At 36.9% G+C, this 22879-nt stretch overlaps 1 long non-coding RNA gene across 1 annotated transcript; it reads right to left on the bottom strand.

Moving 5' to 3' along the window:
* Positions 1-10014: 10014 nt before the first annotated feature.
* Positions 10015-22505, bottom strand: LOC140848693 (uncharacterized). The gene is made up of 3 exons (XR_012129797.1): positions 22331-22505; positions 21824-21950; positions 10015-10426 (listed from the first exon to the last, which is right to left on the bottom strand). It is a non-coding gene; the product is annotated as an uncharacterized lncRNA (long non-coding RNA).
* Between the last annotated feature and the right edge of the window lie 374 nt (positions 22506-22879).

Below are 22879 nucleotides of genomic sequence, written 5' to 3'. Positions count from 1 at the left end.
TCTGCCCCTCTGTTTCCCACATTGAAATGTGAAGTTCAGTAGGGCAGGATTTTGTGTGTTTTGTTAACTGCTTTATATGCTATGTCTATGTCAGTACTTGTCTATATAGTACATATTCCGTAAATAGTCAATCGATAAACTTGGAAGTTGAGGGTACAGCATTGTCATGACTTGTGAAAATGATCAGTTTGGTTCCATTCAATCCATTTACACAAGTTCAGATAGTACCTAATGAATTTTCACGTAGAAACTATAATGTGTTAGAAAATAGGTGATTTTTTTACCTCTTAAGTGATAAGAACCCAGAACTTTTACAATTTTACGACAAAGATTCTTCACGATTACCTTTCCAGGAAAAGGTTCATCAGACAAGATATCATTCATATTTAATTCTTTATTACTTGTGTTCTGAACCCTTGAGATTTCAACCTCCTGGCTAAGACTCCCTGATGGCTAGTGTATCACTGAGTATAGGAGCAAGAATTTCCTAGACGTTCTTAAACAAAATCTGATTTGACAAGGTAACACAGCTATGTGAATATTTAGAAACCTCCATTGCTAGTAGAATTGAGAAATTACCTAGAAACTTCCAAAATTATCAGATTGTGATTTAGGTAGAATGACTTAAACTGTATTTTTAAGAAGGTAATAATCCAATTTTATGTTTATATTTTTTCTTAGATTTTTATATCATTTTCTCATTTGCTTTTTCTAAAATAGATATATATTCACCTAAATGAATCTTTCAATTAAGAATTTGAGAGTGGGAATACTTGCTTCAATTTGGATTTATTTTTAAAAGCCAAGAAAGTAACAACATTCCGCTACTTGTTCCCCATCTCACATCTCTGATTTTAAAACTGAGAATACAGGAGAAGCCCATGGTCTTTCATTTCCTATTTAAACCCAAATTCACCAGGCAAGATTGGTGAACTGAGCAATAGCATTTTAAGTCTCCTAATTGGAGCCTCCCAACCACAATCCTCACTTAAAATGACACTATCTTTGAGGAAAAGAGAAGGAAAACTACAGAGGAAAGTTCAATGGTAACAAATACAATACCTTTTCTAACAAAAGCTTTCACCAGTTTCTGTGTCTAAAATCAGTGTCCACCAGTCATAGCGTCAGTCATACCATAAACACCAAATTTCAGCTTCAGATGTTGAGACAATTTTCCTGCTTTTCTATTTCCTGGTCCTCCGTAGACACAGAATGTCTTTTGGGTTTTTTTCCCCATAGAGCCCACGTAGGAAAATGGACTCAACTCATCGTGTGTATGGGTTGCACACATTCAACTATAGGCCTTCATAGTCCTTAATACAGAGATGAAACTAGTCATACCTTAATTTCCAAAACCTACTTAATATTGATGGAATGCATGTGAAAGAGAGCTTTTTGAGCATAAAAGAGAAAAGCATTGGATTTAATGTATTGAGGTCAAGATCATCTAAATAAATTCAGAAATGTAAACTTTCTTCATTCAAATGGGGAACAGCTCTAGCCTAGACATGGTGATGCTCACCTCTCATCTTGAGGAACGTGCATTTTGAAGAACACAGCTTTGCATTGATAATATCACTGGAGGTATTTTTTCCTTTTTTAAATTTTCTTAAACTATCCACATAAGCCAATCTTCTTGGGCCACCTAGTTTTTGTTTTCTTCTGAATTATCAAGGATTTTGTGACAACTTTTTGATAACTATTTGCCTAGCTCAGAAAGCAGTATTTTATTTAGAAAATGCTTACAGTAATAAAAAGAAAAAATATTCTTTTCTCATGACAGAATAACTCTATCTATATATAGAAATATTCTGGGGCTCCTGTGAGTATATCAGATTACTGATGAGTAGCTACTTTATTGTCAATATGTGACCTTAGAGTATATTTCAGCTGTATCTGAGAACTATGCCACCTGAATTTCATTTCTAATTCCCTTTTGAGGATGTATTGGTTTTCATTTTTACGAAAGGGATTTTATTTTGCCTTATTTACAATCACAGAGTGTTTGCAGAGCCTCAGCATTAGTTTATAGTCCTAAAACAGATACAGCTCCGGGAGCAGGGCTATTGTGTTAAGGTGGAAAATTCATTACCAACCTTATGCCTATTTCCATGTGCATGAGTCTACTAGCCACAAAGGGTTATGTAAGTAAATAACTGCATTGGAGCTAGCCTGAGAAAATAGAATAAATTTAAATAGATGTCAGAGAAATCTGATCCTCGTGAAAAAGTATTTCCATCAAGAACGTAAATCACAGGTAAAAGTTTATGCACCAACCAATAGATGTTTCTAGATAGAAAAGCACCCCCTTAGACAACTAGACTTTTGTTTCCTTTAAGGAATGTAACTCAGTGCCCATATTTGCAACAATGCCCTGAATATTTCCCTCCTCCTCTTTGATTCTAATGAATTTCCCTCCTGATCCTTAATTGAAATGATTCATCTGTTTAGTTCCATTATCTGGATAAATGACAAATTTACTTTTGCACACAAAATGTCATGAAATAACACGTCAAGTACAATTTAAAATCCTTGGCATTGTCTCTCACCTTACTTTTCAAGTAAAGTAACTTAATACTGATGATGCTAAACTGGTCAGATTTTTATACCCTGTGCCTATACAACTATGTGACTCCACATAAACCTTGTTCTTAATAATTGTGACCAAGTAACAAGTGTAGCATTCTGATGTTCTCTTACATGAATCCTTTGAGTGGACTGATTTTTAAAACATTTTGTTCATTTGCCTCTTTTCCAAAATCCTTAAGAAAACTTACATATTTCAATGATTTGTGTTAAAAAAAAAATTTTGATTTTTTATTATTTGGACTCAATTATTATTTTTAGATTACCAAAGTGATTTTTATAACTCTTGCACCTGGTCATAAAATGGTAATTTCAACTTAAGAAGAGCTACTGTTCAGCAAGTGTTCACATCATGCTGGCTGCTTTCATATACTCTCTCCAAGGCAAGCAATGATCTTGCAAGTAAGTATGAATTGCAGTCTGTTTTACAAGTGAGGAAACTGAACTTCAGGGAAAGGAAATGATTTGCTGAAGGTGATACCATCAAGAAATGGCAAAGCAACTATGTAGAACCCAGTTCTCTGGGCATGTTTTCCATGTATCTCATTGCATAAATTTTGCAAAATGTATTTCAATTAACAAATATAACCAATCATTTTGATAGTAGCCAAACTTCTTGAATTTGTGCTCAAGTGAATTCCTAGCCCTTCTAGAGTTTTAAATTATGGTCAATATCTGATTTCCCAGTGGCATCCCCTTTCTCCCAGTTGCCTCTGTCATCTGGCAAAAGTTTTAGTTTAAAGAAATTTACTTTTTTATACTTTTTCAAGAATTTCACAAAACTCTCAGAGAACTCAAGACAGTTTGCTGTGTGACAAACAATATTAAATTCCTGGCTTAAAAAAATATGTTTAAGAATTTAGTGTCTTCCACTTCAGAAACCATTATTTGGATTGTGCACATTTTCTGACTTACTAATGAAATGATTTACCTCCTTTCAATATAGCTCTACTTGTCTCAGATGAAAATATCTTTTCAATCTTAGCTAACCAATACAGTAATAATTTTTTATTTCTGCTGTGCTTTCCACATAGAACATATTCATAAATAATAATACACATCCATGAGTAATTATTTGAGAAATTAATTAATTTTATAGACACTTTGTTTTACATGTTGTAACTTATGTTACACTTCCTTCCATGGTTTTTTAATTTCATTTAAATGTTTCCATTAGAAACTAAAATCCTTCAAATTATGCTAGATGCTTCTCCCCTTAGAATCTCTAAGAAGAAAGTGTTACTTTTAAGGTGTGTGATGTGCCAAGTATGATTTTTAGAAAATTCAGCTTGGTCCTGACCTCTGAAAATTTACAATAGAAGGCAGTAAGTCTCACTTTTTATTCACTGTACACATATGACTGAAATATGTCATCAAGAGGTCATTATCTCAGCACACAACTGTCTGAAATGGTGCTGAAAACTGCAAGAAAGAAAAATGAAACAAGCCAAAATTGGCTACAAGCCTAGGGCCCCTGCTCTGCATCACCATTCTCTAACTATAGGAGAATCTTGGAAGTTCAGGTCAATTTAATTTGACAGTGGACATAATTGTAACCCCCTTGCCTCATCCCCCTCACTGTCCCATTTCCCTCTCACCTCCTCAAGATTCACCTGGGATACTTCTGTTTCACCTCCTTGCATATCTTGGCATCCATAGTGCCTCTGCCTAAGTTCGGGTCTTCATGCTATTTGTCCATGGTAACTATCACTTCAGTAGCTCCAGACACAGTCGCCTCTCAGATGTCCTTCACCAAGGTGGTCCTGCAATAAAGCTAATGGAACCATATCACCCTCTGGCTTAAAACTTTAATGCATTTCCAATTACCTGCAAAACTGAGTGAGAGCTCCTTAGCATACATATAAAGCCCTTCATTTTCTAGAGAACAAATGAAGGAGAGCAACTTAGGGGACTGAAAGCCACCCCTCAGACTTGCTCACAAGTATTGCCCAGTCAGATGGCACATGGGCTTTGGATTTGCACCAAAGTCTAATGTGGTGAGCGGCCTTCAGAGACTCCTGGATGTCTAGTCTTCTTGGACTTCTGAGAAAGTGCAGAGACAGCAGAATTAGGAAAAGCTGTTTTTTCTTGGCTTAGCATAGTCTTTAAATTGGCTGAATTGAATAGATGAAACGTTTTTGTTATTTTTAAAGCATAAACTTTTTTCTATCAAGTATACATTCGTAAGATTTGTTTTCAGTCTCCAAAATCTAATAACTTTCATTGCTTTAGTAGAAAAAGTGTTGCATTATAAGTATTTTGAAAACTGTATTCCAATACCTGAAACTGACATGTTGTTGAGTTTTCTTAAGCTTTTTCTGCAAATCTATTAGAAGGAATTTAAAATGTCTTATTATAAAAGTTTTAATATAGGTAATTTTCAAAATGACAGCACAGAACCTTTGAAAGCTCAGAAATAATTTAAATCAAGGCTTAAACAAAAAATATCTTGGTAATATCATTTTAACCAAACTGTTCTATTTTTCTCCAAAAGAAAGTGTTATATCATTTCTTTTTTATTGTTTATTTTATTAAGTATATAAATGCAAGGATAAGAAACAAAAAGTGATATCTGACTATTCCCCACAATCCTAGGACATGCTTCTTATTTGACTTTTGGCTTATTTTGTCATATTTCTAAGGCAGATACCTTGTGTTAGCCACAGATTTTTCATGGACTGAAAAATAGATTAAAAAATAAGATATATGGCAGTTCCATCTTCTTGCAGGCCATGTAAAAGGTAGCCAAGGGCATTCAGGGGCCTCTGGGTAAATTTGTACTTTCAGGATTGACAAAGGGATTAGCAGTGACTTAAATTTTATGGGAATTTATCATAGGAATGAAATAAAAGTCAGATTATCCTTTTGAGGTGGGCAATGGACTAGCAATTCAAGAGCTTCTCACTGGAATTTCCTCTCTGATTTTTCTAGTCTCTCACTGTGGGCCATGCTTTATGAGTTATATAAAAATAACTTCATACAACACAATACAATCACAGTATTAGTCATAGAAGAGACATTACACATATAAAATCACAGGGGACTTGTAGTATTCGGGGCAGATGGAGGAGCAGGTAGCCTTCCCTGCCAGGATGATTCAGGTCTGGAAGTAGATGTTCTCAGGGAAAGTTCGGAGGCTTCCAAGAGGCTATCAGGGACTCAGGCTTATTCTATCATTCCTCCATCATCCTTGGAATATCTGCAATGTTTCTCTTCATGGTTGCAAAAATCAATGTTATGCTTCTAACTATAATCATCATGTTCACACATGACAACATGTAAAGAAAAGAAGAACAGCCCTTTCTCTGCATCTCTCTCTCTCTCAGCAGTAGAATGTATGGCCTGAACTTAAGGCCAAATATTATGTGCTGGCTTGTCATCTGGTAAAACTGGGAGGCCTCCTCTGGCCTAACTAAAAGGCCCCTCTCCTCACTGTTCTCACAGATAAGGTCCATGGCCAAACGACCCTCCTTATCAAGGTGACAGTGCAGTTCCTGCTTATCCTTGAGTAGCAAGTTTCAGTTCTCTGACAGCCCACAGAATTATCCACACAATCTAATCACATCCTCCCACAGGAACCAGGGAGTACCCGGCCTCCTGATACTGCAAAGCCTGTCCCCCTCAGCCCCTCATTGTTCATTCTGTTCCTGTGTGCAATCCCCATGTGGCCCTGCATGGCACATGATGTCCTTCCCTGTGAGTAATAAACTTCTGTCAGTCTCATCTGTCCAGTGTCAGATATCATGTGTTTCACCATCCCCATAACCCTAAGGTGGAAATTCCTCCTTCCCCACCAATAGAGCAAATTGGAGATAATTAAAACAATCAGGGAAGGAAAACTTTCCCTGAATTTCCTCAGAAAATCTACCTTAGGTTCTCTTATGTCTCATCCACCAGAAATAAACCGCATGGCTACCCCTGAACTGGCAAAGAGGGCCATAATAATCACAGTGGGCCTAGACTAGTCAGGAATGATCCTCTGCAGGTTGAACAGGGCTGCCTAATGTCAGCATAAACCAGGGGTTCTTTTAGCAGAGAGGAGGTGATGGCTGTAGGGGAGGCAATTACTGCATCATCACATTTTGTCAACACCCTCCAACCCATCTTCAGTATTACTAGGATTGTCTCTGCCAAAAAAAACAAGCACCCTTAGGTCTGCTTGTCAACTTGGAACACCTGGTACTTTTTATTCTTCTTGTCCCTCTCATAGATGCAGTAATAGGTCCAAAGGCTAATGGCTGCGAAGGGAGGAAGATAGGCAATAGTAGTACTCTCTGCTTGCATTCAATCCAGCCAAGCTCTATGTACAAAAGATATTATTATTCCGATTCCACTGGAGGACAGTTAAAGCTTTACATTCAAGAACACCACATACTAGGTGGTGGATTTGGGATTCAAACTTGGGTCTAGCTATAAAGCTCAAGCTTTGTGGTCACTGCACAATTCTGTCCAGCTGAGGCATGACTCCCAGAGTTCCCAGAGGCTGCTGATACTCAGAGATTAAGCTGTGCTCTACAGGCATGAGATCTGAGTGAGTGGGGCCTGAGGATGCTTCATCAGGATGAGGGAATAAGGACCTATGAGAGGAAAATGAGTTGTCCGGATAGAGACACTCGGTTTATAGTCCGCTTTCAGTCATCTGAGAACTGATCAAAGAGCCTGCAAGTTCAAGTTCACCTGTGCTTCCTCTCCCATCTGAGTCTTACATTTTGGTCATTCTACAATATAGAAAATAAAAATACGGTATTCAATAAGTCACTTCTGTAGTTAGTAGATTTGGTAAATTTCCCTGAGGGAAAAGGTTTAATATAAGGCTTTGAAGATGCCTATGGATTCTAATCATAATTTTTTGAGAGCAGATGTAATTGTGTTTACTCTGTTTCAACAATTCCAACTCTTCTGTTTCAGTATTTCTAATCACTTGCTTTAAAAGCTCTTATTTGAACCTGTTACAACAGAATTAGAAAGGAAAATCAGAAAGTAAAGAAGTTCACACGTTTGTGCAATTAAACTAAATAATGTGTTATTTTAAAAAAAGACAAATCTGAGTGTGCTTGGCTGAATAATGATCCCCATATGTCCATGTCCTAATCCCAGAACCTGTGAATGTTGTTTTATAAGCTAAAGACCCTGCAGATGTGATGGAGTGAAGGATCTGGAGATGGGGAAACTGTCCTGGATTATCTAGATAAGCCCAATGTGATCGGAAGCGTTCTTTTGATAGAGGTAGAAGGAGACTTGACTACAGACAAGAGAAAGGCAAGGTGACCATGGAAGCAGAGATTTGAGTGCTATTCTTTGAAGCTAGAGAAAGAGGCCACAAGCCAAGGAACACAGGCAGCCACTGGAGGCTGAAAAGGGCAAGGACAGGAGTTGTCCCCTCAGAGCCTGCACCAAGCCCTGCCCACACCCTGACCTCAGCCCAGGGAAACTGACTTCAGACTTCTGACCTCCAGAACCATAAGAGAACGAATTTGTGTCGTTTTAAGCCACCGACTTTGTGGTAATTTGTTAGGGCACCTGTGAAACTAACACTGAGTTTTCCTGTGCATTCATTTTTAAAAAATAATTTCAAAGACAGAGAAAGAGATAGACTTGTAACAAATGAACTGACTTTGAGTCTCAGGTCTTCTAATCACTAGCTGTGTTAAACTGTTCTCTTGTCCAGAAAAGGGATAATAATGACTACTATGTTAGTCTGAGCTCTTCAGATAAACAGACCCAAGAGAATGTTAGAGAGAGAGATGCATTTTGATTGGCTCCAAGATTGTGGAGGGCTGACAAGTCCAATGTCAGCAGGGTAGACCAGCTGCCTGGAGACCCAGGAAACAGTTGTAGTTCAAGTCCAAAGGCAGTCTGTTTGCAGAATTCCACCTTCCCGTGCAGACATCCATCTTTTTCTATTAAGACTTACAGCTCATCGGATGGATCTCACCCTCATTATGGAGAATAATCTGCTTCACTCAAAGCCCACCGATTTAAGTGTTAATCTAATCTAAAAATACCTTCATTGAAAGACCTAAAATAATACTTTACTAAATATCTGGATACTTTGGCCAAACCAAGTTGACATAAAATTGACAATCACAACTATATCATGGGATTATTTTGAGAGTAAATGAAAGAATATATGTAAAATATAAAACAAGATAGAAACATCTGATACTATTAATATTACTGCTCATGAAGAGGTAACATGATATATAAGAGGCATGTGTTTTAGCATATCACACAACTCTGTATTCAAATCTTAACTTGATCATTTTCTGCATTTATGATTCTGTTGACCTTAACATTTCTGACCATCAACTTCTCCATTTATAAATTGTGATTAATAAAACTTAGGCCCATTATGTGAAGGTTAAATAAAACTGTTGATTCAATGAAAACGTTGTGCTAGGTGCAAGTATATGTGAATGCTTTCAATCACCTCTTTTTCTTCCATTTTCCTCTTCCCTGCCCCTCTTGGCCTTCACAGCACTGTGCACCGCTGTGGTTCCCAATGCTGCTGCCCTTCTGGAAGGACCTAAGGAAAAGGTGAGTGGAGAAGTGGACAAGGCCTAAATGTTTACCATGGAATGTTTTCACTGAAAACACAACCCTCTGGAAAAATCCTATGTTAAAAAACATCCATTTCATGAAGTGATTCCCCTATCCTGGCCAATGGTCCACACTAGCAAGGATTTGTTGATCTGGTTTCAACAAATTTGACTAAGAAAAAAATGTTGTAGACAGATGGGTTCCCAAGACTGTACATGCTGAAGTCAGCCAATTTGGTAATTCCATTGTAATTTTCATTCTGTATTTACACTTTCTACTGTAACTAATTGTGTACAGCAAGATCTCAGTGAAGTTTAAAGAACAGGCTAAACGGAAGGAACACTGGCTCTGGGGTCATTCTGAGCCTGGTTTGGATCCAAACTCAGCCACTTTTGTACTCTGTGATCTGGGCAAGGTCCCAGGGTGTGATTTCTTCCTTTTAAAATAGAGATAATAATAATGTTACTGTTCCAGATGGCCACGAGGGTTAGAAATGATGACTGTAAGGTATTTGAAACATAAAAAAATAAGTGTTTTGACAATATACTATAGTCATTATAGGGAGTTCTCTGGAGCCTGGAAAGGACTCTAAGACACAGGTTTGAGTGTAATGGGGATCAGAAGGTCTCTGTGAGCTACAGAGTGAAGGGTAAGAGGTTGAACTCAGCAGACAGACCAGCAAATGAAAATGAAATAAGCAATATCTTTCCTGCTGAGAGGTATACATCTCACTTAAAACCAAGGTTTGCGAAGCATTCATGAAACTTTCTCGAGTTTGTTATAATGCAAGCTCCTGATACCTAAAGAACTGAAAGAAAATTGCAGTAATACCTGGCTTTCCAAATGCTCTGTCTCCACAGAATCTATGTGATGGGGGAGAAGCAGACCTGGACCAGGACTGAAGATTTTTAGTTTAAGCTCTGCTAGTGAGTTACTGTGGGGTAGGACAGACAAATCGTGAAGACAGCAATTTTTAAAGACAAGCTGAATCATTTCCCCAAGGATACAGGTTTCAGAATTAGTCTGACTATGCATAGCAGGAAACCCACAGTAACATTGTTTTAAGCAAGATAGAGTCAGTGAATCAAGGACTTGTTTGGTGCCTCCATCATCATCCTTCCCATTTGCGTGCTTCATATATTTCATTCTCAAGATGGCCCATGATCAGGATGCCTGCTGGAGAGCTCCCCGTCCCATTCACGTGCCAAAGAACAGGAACAAGGAAGGGCAAAGGTGTGAAAACAACTTCCTCCTCTTCAGTCAGCAGTTTCCCAGAACTTCATCACAACAAAATCAAACCCTGCAAGAGGGAGAAAATGTGGTATAGTCTGCCTAGAATAAACTCTTCATGATTACATTCTTGAATTTTAGTTTCCAGAGCTATAGATGCCTCTTCAAATGGTCTTTGTGTTAACTAAAAAGCACATAGCAAAAATCTACCCCCAAATATACCTCTTTGCTAGCATCTTAAAATATAGGCCTGAGGGCATTTTTGAATTTAATTAATTGTCAAGTAGTTTAGTGCTTACTGTGTAGAAAAGAAAGATTTTCATCTAAGGGATGGCTACTAATATATAACATATATTAGTTTGGCCATATTCAAGTTTAATGATCCATTAATTCATTGGATTGACAGATAAAATGTAGACAATATTTGGGACACACTTGTACTAAAAAAAATTTTTGCTTATTATCTAAAATTCAAATTTAACTAGACATTTTGTATTTTTATTTGCTAAATTTGGCAACTCCTTTAGTTCCACAAATATTTACAAGGGTCTTACTATGTGCCAGGCCTTTAGAATACAACAATGAGCCAATCAGAATAAAGCCCCTGCCTTCTTGGATCTTATATTCTAGTTGAGGGATTTTTATTTTTGGTAAATAATACACCAGGTGGAGATGAATTATATGAAGAATATGAGGTGGTGAGGCATACAAAGAGGGCAGCTGCTTATCAGAAAGGTAGGAGACATCATTTCTACCCATGCAGGCAGCACGGCAGTCCTACAGGCAAACAACTGAAGAAAGAGTTCTAAAAGGAAGATAAGATAGCAAATGGGAATCCCTGGGGTATATGTAACTTTGAGGTATTTAAGCAGGATGTAGACAAACAATTGAGAGGAGAAACATTAGAAATGAGTTAGAGGGATAGTCAGAAGAAAGCTCATGCAGGTATTTGTAAGTCTTGGTAAAGTCTTTAGATTTTAGTCTAAATGTTATGGAGAGCCAGTGGATGCATGGTTAGAGAAGAAAAATGACAGTCTGGTTGTAGAAGCAGGGACACTAGGGAGGGGCAGGTGTTCAATCAAGAGGTGGTAGTGGCATGGTCTCCAAGAGTTAAGAAATGGTCAGCTTTGGGACATCATTTCTTAATTGAATCTGGGGCATCAGAAAAAAAGAGGAGTAACAGATGATTCCAAGATTTTTGAGTGACTTACTGAATGAAGTGTTATTTACTATTTACTTCTAAAGGAATGCCCTAAGAGGAGTAGAATTAAAGAGGGTGAGAAACCAGAAGTTAACTTTTTAGACACTTCAAATTTGAGATGCCTCTAAGATACCAGGTATTGAAGTGATCTATATAGTTCAGGGACAGTCCTGGGCTGGAGACATAATTTGGGTATGATCTACACATATTTATTAAAGTCTTGAGCTGTGATCATCTGCAGTGTGAGCATAAGTAAAGAAGAGAACGGAGCTGAGTCCTGGAGAGGAATATGAAATGACAAAGGGAGATGAATGGTAGCTGTTCATGAGGGGATTCATGTGGAGTATCTCCAAAGCCATGTAAAGAAAGGGCTTCAAGAACATGAAAAACCACATATGGTCTTAAAATGAGGACTGAATATTGACATTGACTTCAGCAATGTGGAGGTCTTTGGTGACCTTAATAAGAGTTGGTTAAGCAGAATGATGATGTTGAAAACTTGATTGTCATGATTCCACTAGAGACTGAGAGGCAAAGAATGCAAGATAACATCTATAAACAACTTCTTCAGGAAGTTTTCTATAAAGGGAGAAAGAATAGGATCATAGCTAGAAGGAAACATGGCATCTCAGGATATTTTTAAATTTAAGATTAGACATGTTATATCATGTTTTTATGCCGATGGGAAAAACTGATAATGTAGGAATGAATGTGGATAATTATAGAAGCAAACTCTATGAATAGGCTGAGAATTGAATCCAGTGTTCAGGGGGATGGATTCACCTAAGACAGGCACGTTTACTGCTCCTGAAGAACAATATGAAGGGAGACAAGAGACATGAGCTCAGAGGCATGGAGGTTGATGGATGCAGTGATAGGAGTTTTCTCTGGATTACCTCTATTTTTCTCCATAAAATCAAAGCAAGTTCACCTACTGAGACTGACAGGGGAAAGGCAAAGGTTAAAGTACAGGAAAAGTCTTCTCTGAAAGTGAGAGAGTAATTGACCAGAAAAATGTAGTAGGATTCAGTTAAGTGTTTTATACAAATCCTTAACTTTACCTAAGACCATATGTATTTAGCAAAAAGGTAAAAACATCTGAGGATGAACTACACTATCTGTTCCAATTTCTGAATAAGCTATTGGGCTTATTAACGTGGGCTCCATGAGAGAAGAAACTTGTCTACTTTGTTCACAACTGAGTTACTGGGCATTAAAACATTGCCTGAACATAGTAGATGCTCCGGAAACATTTGGTGACTAAATTAGTAAACGAGGAAATGCTGTATCTTTAATTTTTCTGTTGTTATAATGACTGTCTCAACCACAAATATTTACCTTCTCACCTCCTCATAACACATTTTTAGTGGCACTTTTCCAACCAATTTTTTAAAAACATATGGCCCATTTTTAAGAAAACATTTTGTGGTTTACATTCATCTATTTTTAATTTTCCAAAATGTTGTTTCACAGTATCTAGTGGAGAGTTTAAAAGCTTCATGAACTAAAGGCACATATTGCCAAAATTAAATGAACTAAAAAGAATGAAAAGTTTGGGTAGAGTTCAGAATTTTATGTTCTCGGGGGAAAAAAATACACAAAACTTGGAGTTTTTGTCTCTTATATTCTATATAAAACATAAAATTCTAGGGGCCAGACTAGATCAAAGGAATAAAACTTTTAGGACAAACTTCTGGGTGTGTAATGTACTGAAAGAGTCTCACACCAAAATTCCACTTAATAATAGTCTACCTAACAACCATATTTTTTTCTATTTCAGCGTGTTTATTTACCTAAAGCAACAACCACAGAAATTTTACCTATTTCTAATCATTTCACAGAAATGGATGGATTTTATTGAGAAGAGAAGAACAGAAAGTCTGCTACTCTTCAACCCTTGGAGGATATTAATCTTATTTTTTCCCACAAAGCTGGTTAATAAACATGAAAAATATATAATTTTGCTAGCACACATAAAGGTGAAAATAAAGGCAATAAGGCAGCATTTTCACCTATTAAAATGGTGATGAACTTCTCTATGCATATGATTTTCTTAGGATAAATTCTTCCATGTGGGATTATTGGATGAAAAGCTATGAGCAATGTTTGGCTTTGGAAATATATAGCTAAATTATTGCAAAAAATGTAACTAATTCCTATACTGAAAGTAGAAATGTTGTAACATTCTGCCAGCATTGGCTTTTGGCACTAAATTTTTTCATATTTACTATTCAGTAAAATTCACTCTTCTTGGTATATGTTCTATGAGTATTGACAAACTTACACAGTTGTATGACCACACCATAATGAAGATATAGGACAGGTTTATCACCCTCAAAAGTACCCCTTTGTAGTCAACCCTCCCCCTACTCCAAATTCTGGAAACATTGATCTGATTCCTATTCTTGTAATTTGTCTTTTCCAGAATGTCATATACTTGGGCATATACTCAATGAAGTCTTTTGTTCTGGTTTATTTCACTTAACATGAGGCATTTGAGATTCTTCCATAATATTGCATGAATCAATAGTGTGTCCCTCTTATTGCTGAGTAGCATTCTGTGTGGATGTATCACAGTTTGCATATTCATTGATCAGTTGTGTTGTTTGCAGTTTTTGGTACTTTTCTGTACAAATTTTTATGCAAAGCTAAGATTTATTTCTGCTGAGTTAATTTTTTTTTTTTAACAACTACTTTTCCCATGTTTCTTCTGTGGTTTTATAAAATCCCTTGGTATAAATTCAAGTTCTCCCAGGGGATTCTGGTACTGCTGTTTGAGCAACATAGGCATGGGTAAAGCCATATCAAAATGTATATAAAGCTCTTAACACTTAGTTGAAATTTGGGAAGTATTACGTATGCAAAGATATTCTCAGAAACAAAACTGTGAAGCCTTAAAATATTCAGACTAGGTAATATGGATTTTGTTTGTTTGTTTTAATAATGCTTTCAATTTTCAAAACTTACTTTGAATGCTTCTGCTGGTTATGGGAAAACATGTAAGAGGACGCACTAAGTTTTGCCTCAAATAACTTTAAAGCTAAATGAACCGCATCATTTTCCAACAATCTTTTTAATTCTAAAAATAACATAATAATTATCCCTGCCCACAGGGAGTGTACAGATCCACCAAAAAAGGTTATCTTGTGTCTGGAGAAGTACACAACAATCCAGGACAGAAGGTTAAGACTATCAAAGGAGTGCAACAGTTACTAAGTATTAATGGAGTTCAGAGTTGGGAACTGGGGGAAAAAGTTGTGGGAGAAAAAAGTAAGTACAAAATTTGCTGTATCTTGAAGGAGAAATAGGACATTTCATTTAAGGTTGTAGCCTTTTTCTGTAACTGGTGCGCCTTGGAGTGTGAATGCAATTTTTACAGGCTCTTGGCACTAATTCTTCCCCCTGTCCTTGTACAAAGCTTTAACAAGTCATAACACCACCCCAGATAATTAGAAAAACCCTTTAGCATCTAAATAGCAAAATATAGTTGTCTGTGTATCCATAACACATCAGTAAGTGTCGTCTTCTAAATCTGTCTGATAATACCCACAGAACAGGTTACACAATACCACTATTAAGTTTGGAGAACACTAACAAAGGGTGAAGGACTAACGAGTCATTTCCAAGTAACCATCTGATTCCACTTGCACAACAACTAATCAAAGTCAGATGTAGTTAAGTCTTAATTCACATATAATTTTGCAGGCAGAAAATAATAATTTTCTGTAATACCAAGAAAAATACACTTTTAGCAAGTTTCCCAAAATGGGCCCACCTAGCATATCACATTTAAAAAATCATGAGTTCATCCAAAAATATTTTTGCACAGAAAAAGTACATATACAAGCATATGTCCCTTTCCATTTTCCATCTCTCCCTCTCTTTTAGAGTTTTCTTCCTTCCCACTACTTCATCTTCACCCATTTCACTCTTCCCTCCTACAGACACATTACCACAAATATGTGCAGTCATCAAGAAAGTATTATTAATCTTAGGATATTTGGTTCCCAGATATCTAATCACCAAGAAATACAAAACGATGTTATTAATTACTGCATATTAAGTGTGAATAGATTATATTACATTTTATATATATACACAAATACACATATTTAAGTCATGAATGCATTCATTAGTCAATATGGCAAATACAAATGACATGCCTACCATGCACCAGCCACTAAGAATACAGCAATGAAATATACAACCCTGTCCTTATTGTGCTAAATCTAATAATGAAGATGAAGAGATAAAGCACAGTTTTGATAGAGTGCAATGTGCAGTGAAGGGGGGAGAGTAGTGACCAGGATATTGTGTGAGCACAAAGCAGGATCACTCAGCCCAGACCGAGTTAGTAAAATCTCTGAAGGAGATAACCCTTGAGCTGAGTCCTGAAAAGGTAAGTAAGAGGAAGCCAGACTAAGAAGCCTAAGAGAAAGGGAGTTTCACTGTGAGGGAATACAGCAAGGAAGGAAACACTTCCCTGGAACTGCAAGTGGTCTTATAAAGCTGACATGTAGTAAATGGTGCAGCCACTATGGAAAGCAGTATGGAGGTTCCTCAAAAAACTAAAAATAGAAATATCCTATGACCCAGTAACTCCACTTCTAGGAATTTACCTGAAGAAAACAAAATCCCTGATCTGATAATATATATGCACCCCATGTTTATTGCCACATTATTTACAATAGCCAATATATGGAAGCAACCAAAGTTTTCATCAATAGATGAATGGATAAGAAAGACGTGGTGCATATACACAGTAGAATATTATTCAGCCATAAAAAAAAAGGAAATCCTGGCCATTTGCAACAAAATGGGTGGGCTTAGAGGGTATTATGCTCAGTGAAATAAGCCAGGCGGAGAAAGACAAATACCATATGAGCTCACTTATTTGTGGAATTTAAATGAGCAAAGGAACAGGAGACTCAGAGACACCAAGAAGTGACTGGTGGTTACCATGGCAGAGGGGTTGAGGTGGAGGGTGAAATAGGTCAAGGGGATAAAGAGGCACAAAATCTCAAACATAATATAAATTAGTCACAGGGATGAAAGTGCAGCGTAGGGAATATAATCAATACTTCTGTAACATCTTTTTTGTTGACAGTAACTACACTAGTTGGAGTGACCATTTAATAATGTATAAAACTATGTTGTATACTTGAAACCAATGTAATATTGTGTATCAACTATACTTCAATAAAAAAACAAATTTTTTAAAAAGTTAGCATGCATGTTGCATTTGGAAGGCTTCTATAATAAACTGGAATTCACATTTTAGTTCATAAGATTCCCAACTTTCCATTCAAGACACGTCTCTTCCCTTCCTACAATTCAAACATTTTAAAATGAACATGGATTTCATTAAGGTTGCCTGAAGGAATAAATCTGTGCACATGCCCTCTGTGCAGGTTCTGGCCATGCTGTGCAGTGCCAGGTGGGGAGCCTTCCCCCAGAGGCCCTCTGCAGCTCACCCCACCAGGGCTCACCAGCACACTTGCCCTCCTTTTCTTCCTGGGCACACAACTCACTCTCATTCCCTGGCCTCCTTGCTGATAGGTTGGCATCACGAAACTAAATTCTTGGAAGATGGAATGTTGATACAAGTGAAGTATTCTGCTTTCAAATCTGGCCTATAAAAATCTCCCCTCCCACTGCTGTAGTGACCTAAGATAGTGAAGGTGGTAGTGCCATGAGATGGAGAGATGTGCTCCAAAATAGCTGCTTGGAGCACAGCCCCTCCACCAGTAGACACTGGATTAATGACATGAGCACAAAATAAACCTTTAATGTGTTAAAGCACTGAGATTGCAAGAGTGTATCAGTATAGCAGTTAACCTGAACTTAGAGTGTTTGTTCTGTACACTAACCCTATACTTTCCACATTTTTTTACTTAGCTTTTTATCATTCTACTGGATATCACTAGACTGTATCAGTATGCTAAACCATGTGACTAATTTTTACTATGCCACACCCATAACTCTACCAACTCATTTGAACTGAACTTCTATGTCCTGTTATACATATGCTCTGGACAAGAAAATCTCTTTGTTTCAAGTTGAAAAGGCCTTCATCAAGAAAAAACTTGTATTTACCTTTAAAAAAAGTGCATTTACCATTTATGCAGACTACTAAAGACTTCTTCCTGAATATTGCTTATTATTTTCCTTAGTCATAAGGTATTTTTCTCATCTTTTGTTTTCCTGTTCATTTTTCTATGATAATCTTACACTATGAATTAATTTTATCAGAAGGCAATTTTACATTAAGTACTTAAGCACAATAACATGTCACTTACAATTTATCAGTCTATGGTTTAATACAGCCTGATTATTTTTAACAAGAAAACAATGACCTTAAACTTTTATATTTAAGGTTTTTTATAAGAACATGTTTAATAATAAAAATATCAACCTTCTGTAAAACCTTAAAAAAAATTCAGATACATTTAAAGAAAAGAAAATAATCTCTTCCCTATTCTCCCTAATTCCCAGCAGGCACAACAACTTAAATTTACTACTTGTTACCCTCAAAATTCACTTTATTAGATCTTTTATTACAGAAGTTATATATGCTTGCTGAAATAAGTGAAACAATGCAATACAATAATAATCTTTCTTTTATCCTCCTTCCAATCCCACATCAGTAGTGTAGTGTCTGTCCTCCCAACCTTCTCCATGCTCAAACCAAATAATCCAATTTTATTTTAGTTTTTACAAAACATAGCCATATTTTTATCTGTAACTTGCTTTTGTTAAGTAATATAGATCCTGGGTATTCCTTCAAGACAGCAGATACAGTCTAATTCTTTCAAATAGTGACTTCATATTCCATAGTAGGAACGAAACAAATGTTTCCTCTATTGATAGATGCTCACTTTCTTTTACAGTTTCCTCTGTGTCTGTGTCTGTGGGTGTATAGAAGGAAGTAGCAGGGAAAGGTCACCACTACAAACAATAATGCCATAAACATACATACAGATAGGAGTTATGTTTAAAATATTTAATGGCCAGCATGCCAAAGAAACTGACTAATCAGAACTAACTCCCAATCAATCAGCTGGTACACCATGCCTGACTTGCTCAGCAGCTCCATTTTTTATCATCACCATAATTTGATTATCAGCTCCATTTTTGTATTCCTTCTTTTACACTGCTGCTTGAATTTCTATAGTATAAATGTCTCTAAAGGTTATTGTCCATGTTTCAGTTATCTATTGCTGCATAATAAATCATCCCAAAACTTAGTTTCTTAAACAGTAGCAATTATCTGTTATCTTGAACACTTTCTGGGCTCTGGAATTTCTGAAGGCTTCAGCTGGCAGATCCTGCCTCCTGATGTCTCATGCAGTGGCAGTCAGATTGTGAGCAGTATAGAAACAAGGGGCTAGAAAAGCTGAGGGCTGGTCAGACCCCCTTCTCTCTTCCTGCATCTCAGAGCTTTTCCACGTAGTCTCTAGCATGAGTTAGTTTAGACTTCTTCACAGCATGATCATCCTAAAACATCTGGGTTTTTTACAGGGTATCTGAAGTCTTCAAGAGAGTATATTTTATTGAACAAGGAAGAAAATGCATGCAATTCTATGACTTAGCCCTGGAAATCATACAGCCTCACTTCTGCCACATTCAGTTGGTCACAAGCCAATCCTGATTCAGAAAAAGATGCCAGGTCTTGATGAGAGAGTGACAAGGTACTAGAACACTTTGGGACAGAAAATATTATTGCAGCCATCCTTGGGGGAAAAAATGTGCCACAGTTCACCCTCTGGCCATAACAATTTACTTCCTTCCCACAAGCAAAATATGTTCACCATCTCCAAAAACGTTTTAAAATTTTTGTCCTATTATGGCATCAGGCTCAAGACCTAGGATTTTACCATCTAAATTAGATCCAGGTGCAAATGAGGTGACTTGTGTGTGGTTCTTCAGATACAGATTATTCAGTCTTCTTTCTCTCTGTCTAGAGACCTGGGATCTAAAGAGACAAATTATCTGTGCCCCCTACACTCACCATACCAAGGCAGGATAGTCATGGGATAATCACTGTACGTAGCTCATTCAGAAAAGGGGAAGGTGGGAGTCACAGGGCAGGCACTGCTGCATAGCAACTTTGAAAGCCCGTACAGGTACCCCGTGGCCAGTTCCCGATGAGGGAACAATACGCTTCCTGAGACTAAACTTCCAGAGCTCTGGGCTTCACCCTCTGGCATCTTAGTTCTGCCCTCTGAGTCATCTTTTTGCCTTTTCTCCCATAAAAAGTAGCCTATATTTTCGGCCAAGTTGAATACCTTTCTTAGTCCATGTAAGTTACCTTGCCTATAGAAGACCAAGGGTTTCTTTCTTTTGTACTGCTCCTGACCATTTCAGCAGTCAAAGTTGATATAATTCCTTTAACATTTTGTAGATTTGCTGCATATATATAGATAATGTACTGTATTATACAAAAATGATAGCCCCAAATCTCTTTAAAATAACTCCTCTCTGCCTCAGGTTCCCTGTGGAGCTCCTGTAAAGCAGCATCCTTCAGGTTCTTAAAAGCCCTTTTGTTCAGGGGAGGGAACAAGATCTGGGAGGCAGTCCCTTAGAAGGTCCTTAGAAAGCCTTTTCTGTTTAAAAGGGTCTAGGAGGCACCTTTCTCATAGGTTGGCCTCAGATGTTCACTCAGAGCCTTTTTACCTAAACATTAGTTGTAAGTCTAATAGTCACAGCTGTCCAATTTGTCAGCTTCCTAAAGATGCAAATCAGAAAAGCAGGAGAGGTAAGTAAGGGTGGCACTGCTACGGTCAGGGTGACAGTAGTGAGACACTACAGATGAAGTCAGACACAGAGGATGCTGAAATACTACAAAGAAAAGGAATAACTCAAACTACACAGCAATCTGAGCTATTTAATTTTGGCATAAATAATACTATACTTCTCGACAGGACTGAGATCATGAAAGCTTCAAGGGTCCCAGAGAGATTAGTTGACATTCATTTTGGCATTGTGGTTTCTAGCACAGCTCTGAAGCTAGGCCCTGGGTTTTAAGCACAGCTCTAATAGTTCTCTGATTGTGCAATCTTAGTAATTAGGACCTTAAGTTATTTTGTGACTATGCCTCAATTTTTTCACTTTTGTAATGGAGATAATAATAGGACCTATTTTATGGAGTTATTGTCAGATTAAGTGACACATGTAAAAAGTACCTGGGATCCTGTAAGCAGCCAATATATGTTAACAATTGTTATCACCATTATTTACTTTAGCTGGCTTTAGAATATGAAATATTTAGAAAGCACTTCAATGCAAGTAGCTAAAATATACATCATTTGGGGCAGAAAAAGTACGCTCCAGTTACCTGAAAAATCTTTGTGGCATTTCTCATTCTAGTGGTAAATTAGTGCCTGATGTAATTAGTGTCCTGTTTTGTAGATAAGGAAACAGACACAGCTAAAATAAGGAGCTGAAATCTCCACATGACGTCACCCCTAACTTCCAGAACTCCTGCTCACTAGTTCATGGAAAGACTTTATTGCTTTTGGGTTTTTTTTTTTTGCCCCTCTGCATCATTCTTCCTCTAATGGTGTCTTTGAGGACCGCTCATCAATCTAGCTTTCCTGCTGCTGTCTTCTTACATCCTTGGGGCAGGCAAAACTTCCTTTAGTTTGTGATTGAAAATGTTCTCATATTTCTTCTACTCACCAACTCTTGAGGGACATTAAAATCAAAAAGTATCCCTTACAGGCCAAAGATCTGAACAACTTTCCAAATAAATCATTGGGAGAAACTTCTTGAACTTTGAAGGATCATAAATCTCTTTAACAATCTATTTAAACTATTAATCTTTTCTCTATTTAAAAGTGCATAACTGCATATACATGTAATTTCACATGGATTTCCCCTAAAGTATTGATATATCAGAGCACCCATAAACCACAGTTTAAGGACTTTTGATTTAAAGGCTTTAATAAGTTATGACTTCCTAGAGGAGCAGATAAACTTTTTCTAATAAGGTTATTTGTCTTCTTTCTAAACATGATCAGTAAAACTTGTTTCTAATACAGCATATACAGCTTATCTCCCCCAGAGCTGAGCCAGAAGCATCATCAAATGCATCAATTTTCCCTAATCTATGCATTTCAATAACTATTCTACAATTATCAAGGCATTCTTAAATTTGATCCTTATGGAATTGGAGAATCTAATTTATATAATTATTTTCCAAAATTTAATTTATGTTTGGGGTTTGGTTTTTAGCCTACAATTCAAATATTCAAGATAACTTACAATACTCTCAAGAAATTTTCTCAAATTATTTTGGTCCTCCATAGTGTTCCTGAGGAATGATGTTCCCTTAGCTTGAATCTAATTCTTCTTTGTCTGCTTGGAAGATTTCTGGTTGTATGCCATACACCTGAAGAGGAAATGCAGCATGTGTGATGAATCATGAAAGTGTGATTTATTCAATAAAAAGTTGTCAGTTATACATCTCCATACTCAATTTATGTAAATTGAATGTATATGCCATCCTGAAGTTTTCTAGATTTGCCAAGGAATCTTCTATTTATTTATTTATTTAATATGTTTTATTTATAAAGTAGTATTTTATTTATTTATTTTGTTTTCTCTAAAATATAAAACTGAAGAAATGCCGTAAGTGATGGAAATGGAGAAAAAATATTATCATGGAAGGTACATAAAATTAGAGTTTAAGGAGACTTCCAAGGCTGTTAATCAAATACATTCATTTTACATAGAAGGAAACTGAGGCCAAAGGAGTTTTCAACAGCTTACCTGACGTAAATGCCGAGTGGAGGATCAGTGGTCAAGAGAATAGGCACAAATAAGGATATGATGAAACGCTTGGTTTGCCAGTTCTTCTTTAATGATGAATACAAAAGAAGCCTTTCACATCTAAACTTCTAGTGGGACAAATAGTTTCTTCCTAAATTCAATGTCTCAAAGTACACTCTGAGTTCTACCTTTGGAGAGGTTAGGGAAAATATGATTAAAATTACCCCATCCACACAAGTCTTACTGTATCCTTAATTAAACCTCTAAGTCACTTACTATAGTCACACAGGAATAAAGACAGTCACTCACTGGGGAAGAGTCAGAAGGTTGGGTTCTCCCCATGCAGTCTATAACAAGCCAACTTCCTGAATGAGTTAAAAGCAGGGATAGAGCTGGGAGTTTTACACACAAGTATGACTTAAAATTCTTGCTGTCTTAAACTCAAACCCTTATTTGCTATTTCCTTTATCTTCTTCTCAGTGATCATCTAAATCCTTGAAGAACTCAATGAAATTTTTCCTTCTTCCATCAGTTTATGTCAATTGTGGT

The sequence above is a fragment of the Manis javanica genome, chromosome 4, assembly GCF_040802235.1.
Source record: "Manis javanica isolate MJ-LG chromosome 4, MJ_LKY, whole genome shotgun sequence".
Lineage (NCBI taxonomy): Eukaryota > Metazoa > Chordata > Mammalia > Pholidota > Manidae > Manis > Manis javanica.
Note: the sequence above shows the minus strand (reverse complement) of the source record. Positions and strands in the feature narration are given on the sequence as shown.